The 16,518-nt window shown below is 55.5% G+C and overlaps 1 protein-coding gene across 3 annotated transcripts in view; it reads left to right on the forward strand.

The window, feature by feature from the left end:
• Positions 1-11,681, forward strand: part of PWWP2B (PWWP domain containing 2B) — a 53,980-nt gene extending 42,299 nt beyond the window's left edge. For all 3 annotated transcript variants that reach the window (XR_008462953.1, XR_008462954.1, XM_054174700.1), the window contains one exon: positions 11,393-11,681. The gene's annotated coding sequence lies outside the window, so the exon portion shown is untranslated. The remainder of the gene's footprint in view (positions 1-11,392) is intronic.
• Positions 11,682-16,518: the final 4,837 nt, after the last annotated feature.

Genomic DNA, 16,518 nt, shown 5'->3' on the forward strand with positions numbered 1-16,518 from the left:
TTTAGTGGCGACCTGGCAGTGCCAGGGTTAAGGGGTGGACCAAAAGGTCTTTTCCAGCCGAGCAAAGACTGGGTGTTTCTCTTCCCTGATTCTCTCCTGGAGCTGTCTGTTGGGCACTGTGTGCCAGGCAGTGACAGCATTGCCACTGCCCTCCCTTCGGCACTGATTGCACATTTCATAGGCTTAAAAGAGGCAGCAGCTGCCCACATCTCCTGCCCAGCCCTCCCAGGCCACGGCACTGCTCCCCAGCCAGGTCCCCAGCATTTACCCTCCCGCAGAAGAAGGCTGCTGGAGCAGGAAATCCTCTCTGCTTTTCTTTATTTGCCTCTCACTTGTGTGTGCTTGGGGCTGACTCACTCTGGCAGTTAAACAGACAAAGGGATTAAGGGACAGCAGGAGGTGGAACCGCATCACCCAGCCAGCCAGCAGAGAGGAGAACCTTGCCTGACTCACAGGGCAGGGTGGCCTGCCAGGGTGACAGCAGTGGGCATGTGCTTGGTCTGCTCCTGCTATGAGGCATCTTCAGAACTCGAGGATTTCTTTCTTTTCCTCTCTTCTTGTTTGGTTTTCCCTGCTTGTTTTTTACCCCCTTGAGCTGTTGAGGTTTAATCTGTCCAGAAGCTCAGTGCAGGAAACTATCAACAGTTGTGACAGGGGCTGGAAGCTGGAGATTTATGGCCAGGGCTCTGGACACTTTGCTTTCATTAGCACCTCTTGCTGTGTGGGGCCTTCCAGCCTCTGGGGAGGAGCAAGAGCGTGGTGCAAGCTCTGCCAGCTCCAGAAGCACAACCCAGGGGGAAAGCCTCCCCCAGCACCCCAGGCTTGCCCCAGCTCACCCAGGAAAGGGTGGGGACAAGCTGCCATCCCAGGACTTTTCTCCTCGGGACCAGAGGGCAGAAGGAGCTTTGCCAGCTCCTTTTTAGAATCATAGAATTGTCAGGGTTGGAAGGGACCTCGAGGATCATCCAGTTCCAACCCCCCTGCCATGGGCAGGGACACCTCACACTACAGCAGGTTGCTCACAGCCACATCCACCCTGGCTGCAAAAACCTCCAGGGAGGAGACTGTGCCAGTCTCTCACCACCCTCATGGGGAAGAACTTCCTAACATCCAATCTGAATCTCCCCATTTCTAGTTTTGTTCCATCTCCCCCCAGTCCTGTCACTCCCTGACACCCTCAAAAGTCCCTCCCCAGCTTTCTTGTAGCCCCCTTCAGTTCCTGGAAGGCCACAAGAAGGTCTCCTGGGAGCCTTCTCTTCTCCAGACTGAACAGCCCCAACTCTCTCAGTCTGTCTCCATAGCAGAGCAGCTCCAGCCCTCTGCTCATCCTCCTGGCCCTTCTCTGGACACACTCCAGCACCTCCAGATCCTTCCTGTGCTGGGGGTTTTACCCTTTCACCCTTTGGCAATGAAGAAACCTTGCCTGCCAGTGGGGACTGCAGGGTGGTGGCAGCAGGACAGGGGCACTGTCCCCTTCTCTAGGTGCCATGGTCTGTGTGCCCTGTTTGGTTCTGGGCAAGGTTTGTGTGTGCCCTGGTTCCAGCCCGTGCCATGCCCACCTTGTTTGTGCCGGTGGCCATCGGGGGCTATATTTAGCCCCGCGGACGTGATGGCCACACACGCTCTGGGGTTTATTTTCAGTGGCAGCAACAACCACTTCTAAATATTGCCCAGCTGCTGAGGTAGGTGTTGGAGAGCACAGAGAGCTTGGGGGGCAAAGCTGCAGGCCTTGGGGTTTACTGCAGAGCTCCCAGGTTTCTCCTGCTTGGAGCGCATCGGTCTGCAGGCGAAGCTTCCCTTGCAGCCTCAAATTCAGCCTGGCCTTTCCCCAGCCTGCTGGGGTGTGAGCTGACAGCAGTTAGCACAAATACTGGAGTTCAGAGGATGTGCTCCTGAAGGACCTGCAGGAAGGCTGGGGAGGGACTGTTTAGAAGGGCCTGTGGTGATAGGATGAGGGGCAATGGTTTGAAACTGGAGGAGGGGAGATTCAGGCTGGCCATCAGGAGGAAGTTCTTCACAAGGAGAGCGGTGAGATCCTGGAACAGGTTGCCCAGAGAGGTGGTGGAGCCTTGTCCCTGGAGGCATTCACAATCAGCCTTGATGTGGCCCTGTGCAGCCTGGTCTAGTCAGAGGTGTCCCTGCTGACTGCAAGGGGCTTGGACAATAGACCTTTGAGGGTCCCTTCCAACCTGATGCAGTCTGTGAATCCGTCACTCCGTCACATCACAAAAGAGAATTTTCTAGCAATGAGAGGCAGAGGAACCCTCATGCTCAGGAGGGCAGGGAAGGCCAATCTGGGCTGCAGAGTTTGCTCTCCTTGCCATTCTTTTTCTGTACTGCTAATGTGTGTGGAGAGCAAAGGTCCCACGTGCTCCACATGCAGACAGAGGGCTCCCTGTGCTCCGTGGAGCACACCTGTGTGTGAGCACCCTCAGCGTGGGAGCCCCTCCTGCCAAGTTTAGAATCTACAGACAGTGTAAGAGTAACCCCAAACCAATGGAAAGTTGGCACTTTGGAGCAGAAGGATGGGCTGGTCCTGAGCCCTCAGCCTGGTCCAGCCTTCTGCCAACGCTGCCCTGATGCAGGCAGGCGCAAGCTGGTAGTGAACTACAGCACTGAAGGCTCCACCTTGACATGAAGAACTTCTTCACTGTGAGGGTCACAGAGCACTGGAACAGGCTCCCCAGAGAGGTTGTGGAGTCTCCTTCTCTAGAGACTTTCCAGACCCATCTGGATGTGTTCCTGTGCTGGATTTCTGTGGTCCTGCTCTGGCAGAGGGGGCTTGGACTTGATGATCTTCAAAGGTCCCTTCCAACCCCTAACATCCTGTGATTGTCTGCAAAGCTTTACTAGGCTTCAGCTGACCAGTGGTCAAAAACACACTCCCTCAGATGTCTCCTCTCCTATGTGCTCTTGTAGGAAACCCAAGTGCCAGTAGCTATGATCTACTGCATACAGAAGCTAAGATGGACACAGCACAAAGCCTCCAGCTTTAAGTATGGTGGCTGCTCACCTCTTCAATTCCTGGAAGCACCCTTTGATTCCATATTTTCCAGGAGCTCCCACTGGTTTAGATGTTTTCAAGTGTCTCATCCTGCTCTTTGGTGGGCCAAGCCACCTTTGGTGGTTATTTTAGATGCCACATCTCCAGCCACTGCAAGATAGCTGTACACTTTGGGACAAAGGAGCCCTCCATGCAGAGCACATGGGACCAGAAGACAAAGTGGCCTTTGTTGGCAAGATCTGGGCTCAAGACTCCTCTTCCAGAAGAGACCAACACACAGACCAACATCTGAACACCTTCAGAGTCCACTATAAAACCCCTCCACTCAGAACAGATTGGTCTTTACTGTTCATCTGGCTCACCAAGGAGCTCCCTCACTGCTGCACCTTTCCAGGGGTGAAACAAGCAGGATTTTCCACCTGCTTGGTGGGCCTGAGAATTACTTCAATTCACAGATTTTTGCCTCAAAGGTGGAAAACAAAAGTGGGTTTGCATGGTGGTCTGCTGATTTTCGAGGGACAGCCCCAGAGTGAATTCAAAGGGCCAAACCACCTGGGAGAGCAGCAGCAGGTTTTCTGAGCATGTCCTTTAAAGAGTCTTCCTGGAGATCTGTGTAGTTCCCAAGGGTCTGAGTTCCTCTTCTTTCTCTGCTTGATGTTATGGTTAAAATGCAGCTCAGTTTCTAAGACCCAGTGCTGATTAACAGCAGCACGTTCCAGGAGGCCATGTGCAGGTGGAGATGTTGGTCCATTCAGAACCACCAGGAGCAAGGTCCTCCTCTCAGGGTATTGTCTCTCTTTGGAATTCACTTCTGCAGTAGATCCAAGCAATGAGGCTGGCTGGAACAGAAAGAAAAGCTTTGGCTGGGCCACCTTGTGTCTATTTCTAACATCTGTGGCTACGCAGGCTCCTGCCAGCTACATCTGAGCAACCAAACACCCAGTGCCAGGGCAGGGGAGGCTGTGCAGGCAGCAGCACTACCACCCTGGGCTTGGGGCTGGTCTCTGGGTGCTGACAGTGGTGGCATGGGGGACACGGGGGTGCTGGAGTAGGTTTGCTCTTCCATAGCCACCCTGCAGCACCCAGGAGTCATTGATCACCTCCCCAAGGAGCCTTTCACCTGCCAAAATACACCCCCAGAGAAAAGCTGCAGCTGGTGGAGGGGCTGGAGGCTGCAGCCTGGCACTTGGGGGGGCCTGCTTCACCAGCTGATGAAATGTTGGTGCCATGGCTTTTCCCTACAGAGCTCTGCCCATGAGCTCCTTGGCAGCATAGGGCTGGGGAGGGGGACAGGGATGTGCACAACCTTGTGCCCGTCCATGCACGGTCGGCAGCCAGCTTTGGAAGCAGCAGCAGCTTTTAGAATGGCTTGGATGAAAATCTGAGGGTGGAAACCACTGCAGAAATCTGTCAGAAAGGGGCTCTGACCCCCCCCCCCCCCCCCAAAATGGTCCCAGGCTGGATGGCTTTGGCTGCTGTGTGGCAGGGCTGGCTGGGGGTAGGAGTAAGGGCACTGCCTTGTGGCTCCTGTGCAGAGCCCATCCAGGGGTGAGTCCCTTGGCCTCACATCTGGCCTTGGATAGATCCCAAGGATGAGGTTTGTTTCTCCTATCATGGGAGCTTCAGGTTTTGGACCTGATCTGAAACCTGCTGGCAGACCCTGGAGTCCAAAGAGCAGGACCTGGGCTGCTGTGCCCATAGCAGGAGGCAGGTGTTTGCTAGTAGGCAGAGGTTCTCTTGCAGATCCACTTCGACACCTTTGTGCCATTGCAGACAGAAGTCAGTTGTTGGTTTCCACTGCAGGCTTCTCTGGACAACACTCTGCTGTGTGCTGGTTGGGTTTCATGTACAGCAATGGGATCCTGGGGGTCCCAGCTTGGGTTTCTTTGGTGTTAGGAAGTCCAAAAAGTGTTCACAGGGAAACTGCAGGAGTGATCCAGTGCTCAGGAGATTTGATTTGATTAAATGGTCTAAATAATCTGCCTGGCACTCTCCACAAGCACTTGGCTTCTTCCTGGCTTCTTTCCTCCTTTGCCAATCAATGATGTAAAGTGTTCTGCAGGAGGAGAGGATGTTCCAGCTCACCTCATCTCATTGATGTTCTCGTTTATAGCTGCAGAGAACAAGACATCGACACAGAAAGGGTCCCCACACCCCATTTCTTTCCAATAAAAAGAGAAATGAGGGGAGTGGTTCTCTGGGAGATGTTTTTCATAGCTATAAATAGAAGATGGAAATGTTTCCCTTCCTACATCCACATCCTTCCCACTAAAGAAGGGATTTCCTTCTCTCTGTGCTGATTGGGAAGTTCTCCTCTGGAGGTTCTGCTTTTATGCCTCGGGAAAAGAAACCCCAAGTTAGCAAATCAACAGGAAGGGATTAGCACAGCCCTGAGCCCTGGGCCCCAGATGAACCCTGGGGCTGGGTTCCTGCTGGCTTCAGGCAGGAGAGGAGAATGGCAAAGCTGTTGGCTTCTGACCACGTTCTGCAAGCAGTTAGTTTCTGACAGTGTTCTGGAGCTCCCCCACAGGCATCAGGATGGGTGCTGCAGGTGTGATTTGGGGTGTCTGCAGAGCATCACACAGTGTGGGAGCTGCTGAGGGACAGGCACAGGACATCCTGCGTCCCCCACGGCTGGCACTGCCCAGAGTCTGCTGGCATGGGGTACCCCAGGGAGCTGCCATCCCCATGTACCCCCACCTTGCAGACCCCACTCCTCCACGGCAGCTGAGCCCCTTGGATGCAAGGCTGGGGATAAATCCCTGAGTTGCAGGAGTCTGGGGGCACAGGAGCTGCGGGCCCCCCTGGCTGAGATGTGTCTGCTGTGCACCCCTTCTGCCTGGGAAGCTCAGCTGGGGCAGCTCCACCCAGGGCATTTAGGGCTGTCCAGGGTCAGTGTGCTTTTGGCAGCAAACCCCTCTGTCCCTGCTGCTCTGGCCAAGCAGTGCCCTCAGTCCTCCCTCCGGTCCCTGCCAAGAGCAGATTCTGACCCTTGAGCTCCTGGGAGTCACACAGCAGCCTGGGCAGGACCTCATTCTCTTCTCCCATCCATTTCCTAGGGCAGAGACAAAATTCCTGCTCCACATTTGTGTGAAATTAGAATCATCCTCAACAGCTGAGCCCCAGGCTGGTGTCCAGTGGTGGTCACAGCACCTCTGTTCCCATCCTCATCCCCAGCCACACCATGAGGACCATATTCACATCTCTCATCCCCAGTCCTGTCACAAGGACCAGGTCCCCACCTATGTCCCCATCAGCATCCCCAGCCACACTATGAGGACCAGGTGCCTGTCTCCATCCACACCTCCAGCTGCACTGTGTGGACCATGTCCCATCGCTGCCCTTGTCCCCATCCCTGTCTCCAGCTGCACAGGGACCAGGCTCCATCCCTACCTCTGGATGTTGTGGGATCCAAGTCCCTGTCCCTATCCCCATCCACACCATTAGGACCTGGTCCCCATCCCCATCCTGGTTCCTGTCCCCATGGGCTGGCAGGGCCAACAGGAACCCTCCAGCCTTGCCAAGCCCCACAAGGGTAGCATGTTGAAGGTCCAGGTCTGGGAGCCATGCCCCACTTCCTCTGTTGGGCAGAGCCTACCCTGTTTGTCTGAGGCACAAATCCCACAGCTCCCCCTGCCCTGTGCTGTGCTGCAGCCAGGAGGGGACTGGGATCTGGGGGAGAGGGGGTGGTTAAAGTGGTTATTTATTGGCTGCTGCTGGCGTTGGAACAGGGTGAAGAGAGATTAAACAGGAGAGATTAACGTGGGAGAGCTGGAAATGGGGCTGAAAATAGCCCCCGGGCTCCTGCACAAGCCCTGGGCTCTGCTGCTGACAGCAGGAATGTGGTGTGAAGCCCCCTCCCAAGGAAGGGGTCAGCCATGGGGAGCAGGGCTGGGGAAGGGGCTGGAGGAGCTATTTCACGGCTGTCACCAGCTCTGACCCAGCTGGTTGCCAGGCTGCCCGTGGAGCACTCACTGGGGCTGTCTCCTGGGTCCACGGCACTGCCTTTGCTGCCGTGCTTAGCTCAGCAGGCACATGCAGCCGTGGGTTGCACCAGCCCGGCACACAGCTCCCCACCACACGTTCCTGGGGGACACTTCCCAGCCTTGTCAGAGCCACCAGCTCCTCCTGCTCTTCCAGCAAGGGCTCTCCCAGCCCCTGCACACCTCCGCTGACACTGTCACCCGGCTGGCAGCGGTGCATCGCGGTCAGAACAAGGGCTGTCTGCCTTTGACCCAGAGCACCTGGAAGAGCTTGGACAGCAGGAAGCCGTCACAAAGACTCATGGAGTCATAGAATGGTTTAGGTTGGAAGTGACCTTAAAGATCATCCAGTTCCAACCCCTCTGCCGTGCCCAGGGACACCTCCCACTAGCTCAGGCTGCTCAAGCCTTCATCCTACCTGGCCTTAGACACCTCCAGGGAGGGGGCATCCACGACCTCCCTGGGCAACCTGTTCCAGTGTCTCACCCCCCTCGCTGTGAAGAATCTCTTCCTAATCTCCAGTCCAAATCTGCCCTCCTCAAGCTTCAGTCCTATCACTACAAGCCCTTGTAAAAAAGTCTCTGCCTGGCCTTTTTGTAGCCCCTTCAGGTACAGGAAGGCTGCTGTTAGGCCTCCCCAGAGCCTTCTCTTCTCCGGACTGAACAGCCCCAGCTCCCTCAGCCTGTCCCCACAGGGGAGGTGCTCCAGCCTGGGTCGTTGTGCAAGAGCTGCCCGGGAGGGAATGGAGAATCAGGGATCTGGGAGGCGATGCCTGGGCAGGGTGGGGGAGCTTTCTCCGCTGCTCTCGCAGCAGGGCTGGGTGCAGGCAGGCTCGGTGCCACCACCGGAGCCTGTGGCCTTCCCCGCTGGGGCATGAGCCACATAAACGGCGTGGAGCCGTGGCAAATGGGGAAGGCTGGCACCCGGCTCCAAAACCAGCTCAACGAGAAACAACCTTCTGCTTCGGTAGGTGGAGAATTGAGACGTGCCAATTACATGTGGCAGGGGCACCCAAGGATTACTTGGTGCAGAAAGGCTCCTTTGTCTGGAGATGTTGCCCGTTGGTGCTGCAGGCATTCCCCTCCCTCTGCGCTGTGCAAACAGCCCTGCCGTGCTCGCCGTGCTCGCCCTGCCTCCTCAGCCCTGCCGTGCTCGCCGTGCTTTCCCTGCCTCCTCAGCCCTGCCGTGCTTGCCTGCCTCCTCAGCCCTCCCCTGCTTGCCCTGCCTCCTCAGCCCTCCCGTGCTTGTTCTCCCTCTTCAGCCCTCCCCTGCTTGCCCTGCCTCCTCAGCTCTCCCGTGCTTGCTCTCCCTCCTCAGCTCTCCCGTGCTTGCTCTCCCTCCTCAGCTCTGCCGTGCTCGCCCTGCCTCCTCAGCCCTCCCGTGCTTGTTCTCCCTCTTCAGCCCTCCCCTGCTCGCCCTGCCTCCTCAGCCCTCCCGTGCTTGTTCTCCCTCTTCAGCCCTCCCCTGCTTGCCCTGCCTCCTCAGCTCTCCCGTGCTTGCTCTCCCTCCTCAGCAGCGCCGTGCTTGCTTGCCCTGCCTCCTCAGCCCTCCCCTGCTTGCCCTGCCTCCTCAGCCCTCCCGTGCTTGTTCTCCCTCTTCAGCCCTCCCCTGCTTGCCCTGCCTCCTCAGCTCTCCCGTGCTTGCTCTCCCTCCTCAGCTCTGCCGTGCTCGCCCTGCCTCCTCAGCTCTCCCGTGCTTGCTCTCCCTCCTCAGCTCTGCCGTGCTCGCCCTGCCTCCTCAGCTCTCCAGTGCTTGCTCTCCCTCCTCTGCTCTGCCGTGCTTGCCCTGCCTCCTCAGCTCTCCAGTGCTTGCTCTCCCTCCTCTGCTCTGCCGTGCTTGCCCTGCCTCCTCAGCTCTCCAGTGCTTGCTCTCCCTCCTCAGCTCTGCCGTGCTTGCCCTGCCTCCTCAGCTCTCCAGTGCTTGCTCTCCCTCCTCAGCTCTGCCGTGCTCGCCCTGCCTCCTCAGCTGGACACACAAAGCTGCCTTTGCCTGCCTCTCGGTCCCAGCTCCACCTGTGCCTTAACTGCTCCGTTGCCGGCTCCTCGCTGCTCTGCTGCTGCCACAACGGCTGCAGAGGGCCCAGAGAAGGGCAATGAAGCTGGGGAAGGGTCTGGAGAGCAGGTCTGGTGAGGAGCAGCTGAGGCACCTGGGGTCGTTCAGGAGAAAAGGAGGCTGAGGGGAGTCCTTCTGGCGCTCTACAACTCCCTGAACAGAGGCTGGAGCCAGGTGGGGGTCGGTCTCTTCTCCCACGGAACAAGTGATGGGACAAGTGATAGAAGAGGAGGAAATGGCTTGAAATTGTCCTGGGAGAGGTCTAGGTTGGACATGTTGGACAGTTTGTTGGTGAGGCATTGGAATGGGCTGCCCAGGGAGGTGGGACAGCCTCTTCTCACTTGTGCCCTGTGACAGGGCAAGGGGCAATGGATGCCAACTACAGCACAGGAGGCTCCACCTCAACATGAGGAAGAACTTCTTTACTGCAAGGGTCCCAGTCCCAGAGCACTGGAACAGGCTCCCCAGAGAGGTTGTGGAGTCTCCTCTGGAGACTTTCAAGACCTGTCTGGATGTGTTCCTGTGTGACCTGTGCTAGATTCTATGGTCCTGCTCTGGCAGGGGGGTTGGGCTCCATGATCTCAAGAGGTCCCTTCCAACCCCTAACATCCTGTGCTCCTGTGGTGGAGTCACTGTCCCTGGTGGATATGGCACTTTGGGACATGGTTTAATGGCCGTGGTGGTTAATGGTTGGACTCAATGACCTCAGAGGTCTCTTCCAACTGAAGCAATTCTATGGTTCTGTGATTCTGGCCAATCCCAGCAGAGGAGGAAGGAAAATTCAGAGCTCCTACAGTGCTGTGTCTCATGTGACACACAGAGTCAGGCATGCCTGGCCTGAGTCACCGGCAGGAGCTCTCTGTTCCCACTTTTACTCACAGAAAGCATGGCTGGTTTGGCTGTAGGACCCACACAGGTTCTGCACAGACAGGCACTTGGTGTTTATTGGCACTTGGGGGGTGCCCAAGGGGAGAGTCTTTGGCATTTGGGGAAATGAAGACTTTAAATGTCGTAGAAAACTCGGGAAATGCTGAGTGCCCTCTGCTCTGCCCTGGTGAGGCCACAGCTGCAGTCCTGGGTCCAGTTCTGGGCTCCCCAGTTCAAGAGAGACAGGGAACTACTGGAGAGAGCCCAGGGGAGGCTCCAAAGATGCTGAGGGGCCTGGGAGCATCTCTGTGAGGAGAAAGGTTGAGAGGCCTGGGGCTGTTGAGCCTGGAGAAGAGCAGCCTGAGAGGGGATCTGCTCAATGCTCAGCAAGAGCCAAAGGACCTGTGTGGAGCAAGATGAGGCCAGACTCTTGTCAGTGATGCCCACTTGTCAGGGGCAACAGGCACAAACTGGAAGCCAGGAGGTTCCATCCAAACAGAGGGAGAAAATGCTTTGGTGTGAGGGTGCTGGAGCCCTGGAGCAGGCTGCCCAGAGAGGTTGTGGAGTCTCTTTCTCTGGAGAGATTCCAACCCCAGCTGGCCACTGTGATCCTGAGCAAGCTGCTGTGGGTGCCCCTGCTTTAGCAGGGGGGGTTAGACTGAATGATTTCCAGAGGTCCCTTCCAGTTTAACCATGCTGGGATTCTGGTCTAAGCCAGGCTTGCATGGACTGAGTTGTTGCCCTCTGCTAGAGGCTCTGACACAGCTTGGGCACTGTGGTCAGAAATCATCTGAGCTGCAGTACATGACATATGGGCATGCTGGGGCTGCAGCACCAGCCATTAGTGCAGCTGAACAGCCTGACAGGAGACTTGCAGCCTTTTGTGGCATGAATTGTGCCTGACCTGTAAAACCTACCCGTGGGAGGGCTGTAGACCAGCTAATGCTCATCTGCAATGACCTCTGGTCCCCATCAGGGCCACAGGGTCACAGCCTCACAGCCTGTGTGTGCTGTGTTTCAGCCCACCACTCCCATTTGGATTTTGGAGGCTGGGCTGAGGCTCTGGCTCATGCTGTCTGGTGGCACCTCCAGGGTTTTGTAATCACTTAATGGATACCCTGAGATTTCCCAGGTTTCTCAGGGACTCTAAGCTTTCCAGTACAGATGCCCTCTGACATCACTCCCTGAGCAGCTGCAGAAGAGGTTAAGGCCCTCTGGACACCACAACTTTCCTGAAGCCAGTGGAGTGGTAACCACAGCATCACATTTCCACGTGGCAGAGTAACAGACCCCAGGGGGTTTGTGCCAGGGGTGTGAGGAGTGAAAGGTCCTGGTCTAAAATGAACTCTCAGCCCTGGCTGGACCTGGTGGGCTCTAGGAACAGTGGCTGGCATTCCTGAGCACCTTCTATTCCATCCAGCTAATGCCAAGTGTTGCCTTTTCTCTGACTGAGTTTAACCCCAACATCTGTGTTTGTGTTCTGCAGGGATCTTATAAGCAGCAAAAAGGCCACGTGAGAGCAGTGCCTGGAGGAAAGGTGGAAGGTCTGGCAGCATGAGCCACATCTCTGCTCTTCCAGAGCATCCCAGCAGCATCCCAGCTGGGGATGGACCATGGATGGTGCCTCAGAGGAGAACAACCCCCCCAACCTCAGGTTTTTCTGCTACCTAAAACCAGATGGAGACTAACATCACCTTCAGAGGGAGAGAGAGAGGAAAGGAGCTCTGCTGGTCAGATGTGCAACTCAAGGATGGAATCTCCAAGTCAGGGTTCAGAAATGGGAGCCCAAGGCTCTGAGAGGTTCATCCATGGCTGAAACTGTGCCAGTGAATAACTCCCAAGGTCTGCCCCCCAAAATCATGAATCATTCCTGAAAGCTGTAAAAAGTTTCATAACCTTAATGAGTTTGGATAAACTCTGAACATCCTGTTTGCTGCCGGCCTTTGTTCCAGGGCTTTGACTCACTCACCATGAGGGAGGTTCTCCCTGAGAGCATGGGGGCTTGAAGCTTGTCCTGGAGAAAAATGAATAAAGGGAGATGCACTTTTGACCAAAATGTGTTGGTGTTGAAGCTTCTCCATCCCCTGGCTGTGAGAAGAAGGAATGCCTGTGCTCCCTTATTTCCCAGGGCCCCAGTGCATAGAATCCCAGACTGATTTAGGTGGGAAGGGACCTTTAAAGCTCAGCCAGTCCAACCCCCCTGCAGTCAGTAAGGACATCTGCAACCAGAGCAAATTGCTCAGGGCACCAAACAACCTGACCTGGAATGTTCCAGGCCTCCAGTCATTGCTGTGGCTTCCTCTGGCCCTACTCCAACAGGTCCCTGTCACTCCTGGGCTGAGGATTATAGTGCTGGGGCCAGCTCTGGGCAGAATCCCCTCTTTCCTCCTGCTGCCCATGCTGCTGGGAATTAGCCCAGACATGACTGGTTCTGTTTGTGTGGTGCTGGTGCAGAGCAGCAGATACTGACACCTGAACACCTGGGCCACCACCACAGCCCATGGCCAGTGCCACTGTGGGCACCACAGGCGGGGAAGGGAAGGGCCCTGGGACACAGCACGGCTGAACCAGATCTGAGAGGGAAAGGGACACCCAGGGCTGTTCCATCAGGCCTCATCCTGTGTGTGAAGGACCTGTGGGACTGGCAGGGAGCACAACACTGCTGTAGCAATAGGCTTAAACAGGCTTAAACCCAGGCAGATTTGTGTCTGGATGCCTGCATTTGATTTTTGTTCACACGTGTCTTGCTGTGGTCTTGCAGAGCAATGTGGTGTGAGAGCTCCTGCCCACAACGAGTTTGCAGCTTTAAATACCCCTGATCAGAGCCCTGAGGCAACAGCTTGTGGCTCATTAGAAGGCAGCAGAATGGGACTTCAGTTTTATGCAGGACTTGTAGGCACTGACTGCTCAAGGGATCTCTGTTTCCTCTAGCAAGGGTCCAACCACAATGGTTCGGACCAGGAAAGGGAGATCCCTGGTGGGAGCTGCTGCACCCACCCCTTGCCACAGAACCATGGATTCACAGATTGCATCAGGTTGGAAGGGACCCTCAGAGGTCATCTTGTCCAACCCCTCTGCAGTCAGCAGGGAAATCTCCAACTAGATCAAGTTGCTCAGGGCCCCAGCGAGTTTGACTTTGAATGTCTCCAGAGATGGGAGACACTCACCTCTTCCCAAGGCAATGCTCTGCAGCAGCAAATAACCCTTAAAGCAGAGGACTTAACACTGCCTGTGTTCATTTGTAGCATTCCTTTCCTTGTACAGATCCCTAGAAGTCAAGGAGACTTCCACAGAATCACAGAATTGTTTTACTTGGAAGAGACCTCTAAGGTCATGGAGTCCATTTACTGTCATCACCAGTGGCGCTGCAGGGTTGGTCTGACCGTGCCAAGGAGCCTCCAGCAGACACACAGGAGTTCTGCCAGCAGTGCCTGGTGTGCAGCCATCAACTTGTCCCAGTGATTTGCCATCACTGGCCCCCAAATGATCATTTGCCTCCTGCTCCCCTCCCAGACCCTGCCTTGCTCTGTGTTCTTAGATGAAATCCATGGAGCCCCTACCCCTCTGCTGCAGGTGACTGAAGTATCATGGAATCATAGAATTGATTTGATTGGAAGAGACCTTTAAGATCATTGGGTCCAGCCCAGGTCACCACTAAACCATGTCCCTCAGCACCACATTTCCACAGCTTGAAGCCCCTCCGGGCACAGGGACTCCACCGCTGCCCTGGGCAGGCTGGGCCAGGCTTTGACAACCCTTTGGGGCAAGAAATTGTTCCTCATGTCCAACCTAAACCTCCCCTGCCACAACTTGAGGCTGTTCCCTTTTGCTCCAAAGGGCCAAGCTGTGTCTGTGACATGTCCCATCCTTTCATCATGACCCACACCAGGGCAGTGGAGACCCACTGGGTAAAGGCAGCTCCACTGGGTCCCCACCACGACGCCCCAGTCTCAATGTGAGGGGGCTGCCAGGACAGACATGAAGAGAGCTTGGAATGGTGGAGCTGCAGAGCATCTGCAGTGTCCATGAGATGAGCTCAGGCTGGATCAGGGTTGCTGAAGAGATGCCTTTCTGTGTGGCTGCAGCGTGAGGAGCAGGGGGCTGGGGGGCTGGGGCCAGGATAGGTGTCGCTTTGGCAGCTCCACCAAGGGGCTGCAGCAGCCAAAGCAGCCCTTGTGCCAGAAATGGGTGCTCTTGCCTCCCCCTGGGGTTTTAGCCCAGGTTTTCTTACCATGCCAGGTGCCATGTTGCAAAGTGGGTTTCCACAGTGAAAAAACATGCAAATCTCCTTTCTTGCAGGAGACAGCTAATGAAAGCTCCTCAGCAGCTCCCTTCACTAATAGCTCTTTATTTCGCTCATGAATATTTATGAGCAGTTGCCTGCAGGCAAGGATGGACTGAGACTTCCCATTGATTGTGGCTGAAAGGAAAACCAAGGGGCTCTGGGGCTGGTGGAGGTAGCTTTCTGCCTTCTCCAGGCTCAACAGAGAGCAACCTGCACATCAGGACTGCCAGCTGCCAGCCCTTGACACCATGAATTTGAAAGAGAGAGTGAGGGACCTGGGGCTGTTCAGTCTTGAAAGGAGAAGGCTGAGAAGGGATTTTATCCATGTCTCTTAACTATCTGAGGGGTGGGTGTCAAGATGAAGGTGCCAGGCTCTTTTCAGTGGGAAGCTGGCCAAGTGTGTTTGAAAATACTGAGCTGCCCCAAATGAAGCCTCCTGCCCCCAGATGAGACAGTGTGCAGCCCAAATGGGGCAGTCTGCAGCATTACTCCCCCATTAAAACAATGTAGCTTCAATACTGGGATGAGGTTGTTCCAGTACCTGACCCACTGACACCTCCAGGTGATTCTAATGTGACATTAGAAAGAACTTCTCCAGTAAGAGGGTGCTGAGGCTCTGGAATAGGCTGCCCAGGAAGGCTGTGGGTTCCTCCTCCCTGGAGGTGTTCAAGGCCATGCTGGATGCTGAGCAGCTGAGTCTCTTTAAGATGCATCCTGGCCCATGGTGGGGAGGTTGGAGTAGATGATCTCTAAGGTCCCTTCTGACCCAATCTGTTCTGTGATTCTATGATCCCATCATGCTCCAGGTCTGAAACCTTGCTGTGAGCTCAGAGCTGGAAGGACAGCACTGCTGCTCAGGGAAAATGATTCAGGTCCAGCAGGTGTGTCCAGCAGGTCTAAGGAGGTTCTACTCTGCCCTGGTGAGACCACACCTGGAATACTGGGTCCAGTCTGGGGCTCCCCAGCTCAAGAGAGACAGAGATCTGCTGGAGAGAATCCAATGGAGAGCCACGAGGATGTTTAGGGGACTTGAGCATCTCCCCTGTGAACAGAGACTGAGAGCCCTGGGGCTGTTTAGTCTGGAGAAGAGAAGAGTGAGAGGGGATCTGATCAATGTCTATCAATAGCTGAGGGGTGGGGGGCAAGTGGAGGGGGCCAAGCTCTTTTAGGTGGTGCACAATGATAGGACAAGGAACAACAGCTTCAAGCTTGAACACAGAAGATTTCAGCACAACATGAGGAGAAACTTCTTTACAGGAGGGTGACAAAGCACTGGAACAGGCTGCCCAGAGGGGTTGTGGAGTCTCCTTCTCTGGAGGCTTTCAAACCCCTACCTGCATGCATTCCTGTGCAGACTACCCTCGATGATCCCTGGAGGTCCCTTCCAGTGTACTGTGATACTGTGGTACCCACGGATTGAGGTCTGGTGAAGGGCACTCCCCTGAGATGCACAGCTCTGAGCACAGTGCAGACCACGGAGGTTGCTTTGTCTCAGCACTTTTGGCCCTGATTTTCTCCTTCCTTCCGGGTTGGAGCCCGAAGAGCAGAAGTGGAATGTCTGAGAGGCACCCAGCCCATGTGATGCTTGTTTATCCCAGGGATGCCAGATGAGCTCATTTGCAGGAAGACTCTCAGCAACTTGCCACACCGGTTGCAAACCAGTTGGGTGGGGAGAGCCAGGCCCCTGCTTGCCCAAGCATGGCAGTGTAGCACTGCCAGGGAGCATGGGCACACAGGGGGGCATCAGCGTCCCCCCACTGTCCCCACACCAACCTGTGCAGCCATGTGGTGGCAGCCTTGCATGCCCCAGTGTGCTCCAAGGGTTAGAACCATGGAGACATGGAATCATGGAATGGATGGGTGGGAGGGGACCTTTGACAGCCATCCACTCCAACCCCCCTGCAGTCAGCAGGGACATCTGCAACTAGGGCAAGTTATCTGCTGGGCATTCTCTGGCTGATGTGGAGAAGATCCTAAGGTGCAGTTTTGTCACCAGAGTTTTTATTAAAGCTTAGAGAAGTTTTTGGGGGGGTGTTGCTGGCTCCTGTTGCTGTTGGGAGTGTCAAAAGCAGGAACTTAAAGCACTTGGAAATGCCACTGGGAGGCTGGAAGCCCTCTGCTGTGAGGCCAGGCTGAGAGAGTTGGAGTTTTTTAGCCTGGAGAAGAAAAGGCTCCAGGGAGACCTTCTGGTGGCCTTGCAGTGCTTAAAGGGGCCTCTAAGAAAGGTGGGGACAGGCTTTTGAGCAGGCTCTGCTGTGAGAGGACAAGGGGTGATGAACTCAAAGAGGGAGATTCAGCCTGGAGAGAAGGAAGAAATGTTTGACATG

The sequence above is a fragment of the Dryobates pubescens genome, chromosome 30, assembly GCF_014839835.1.
Source record: "Dryobates pubescens isolate bDryPub1 chromosome 30, bDryPub1.pri, whole genome shotgun sequence".
NCBI lineage: Eukaryota > Metazoa > Chordata > Aves > Piciformes > Picidae > Dryobates > Dryobates pubescens.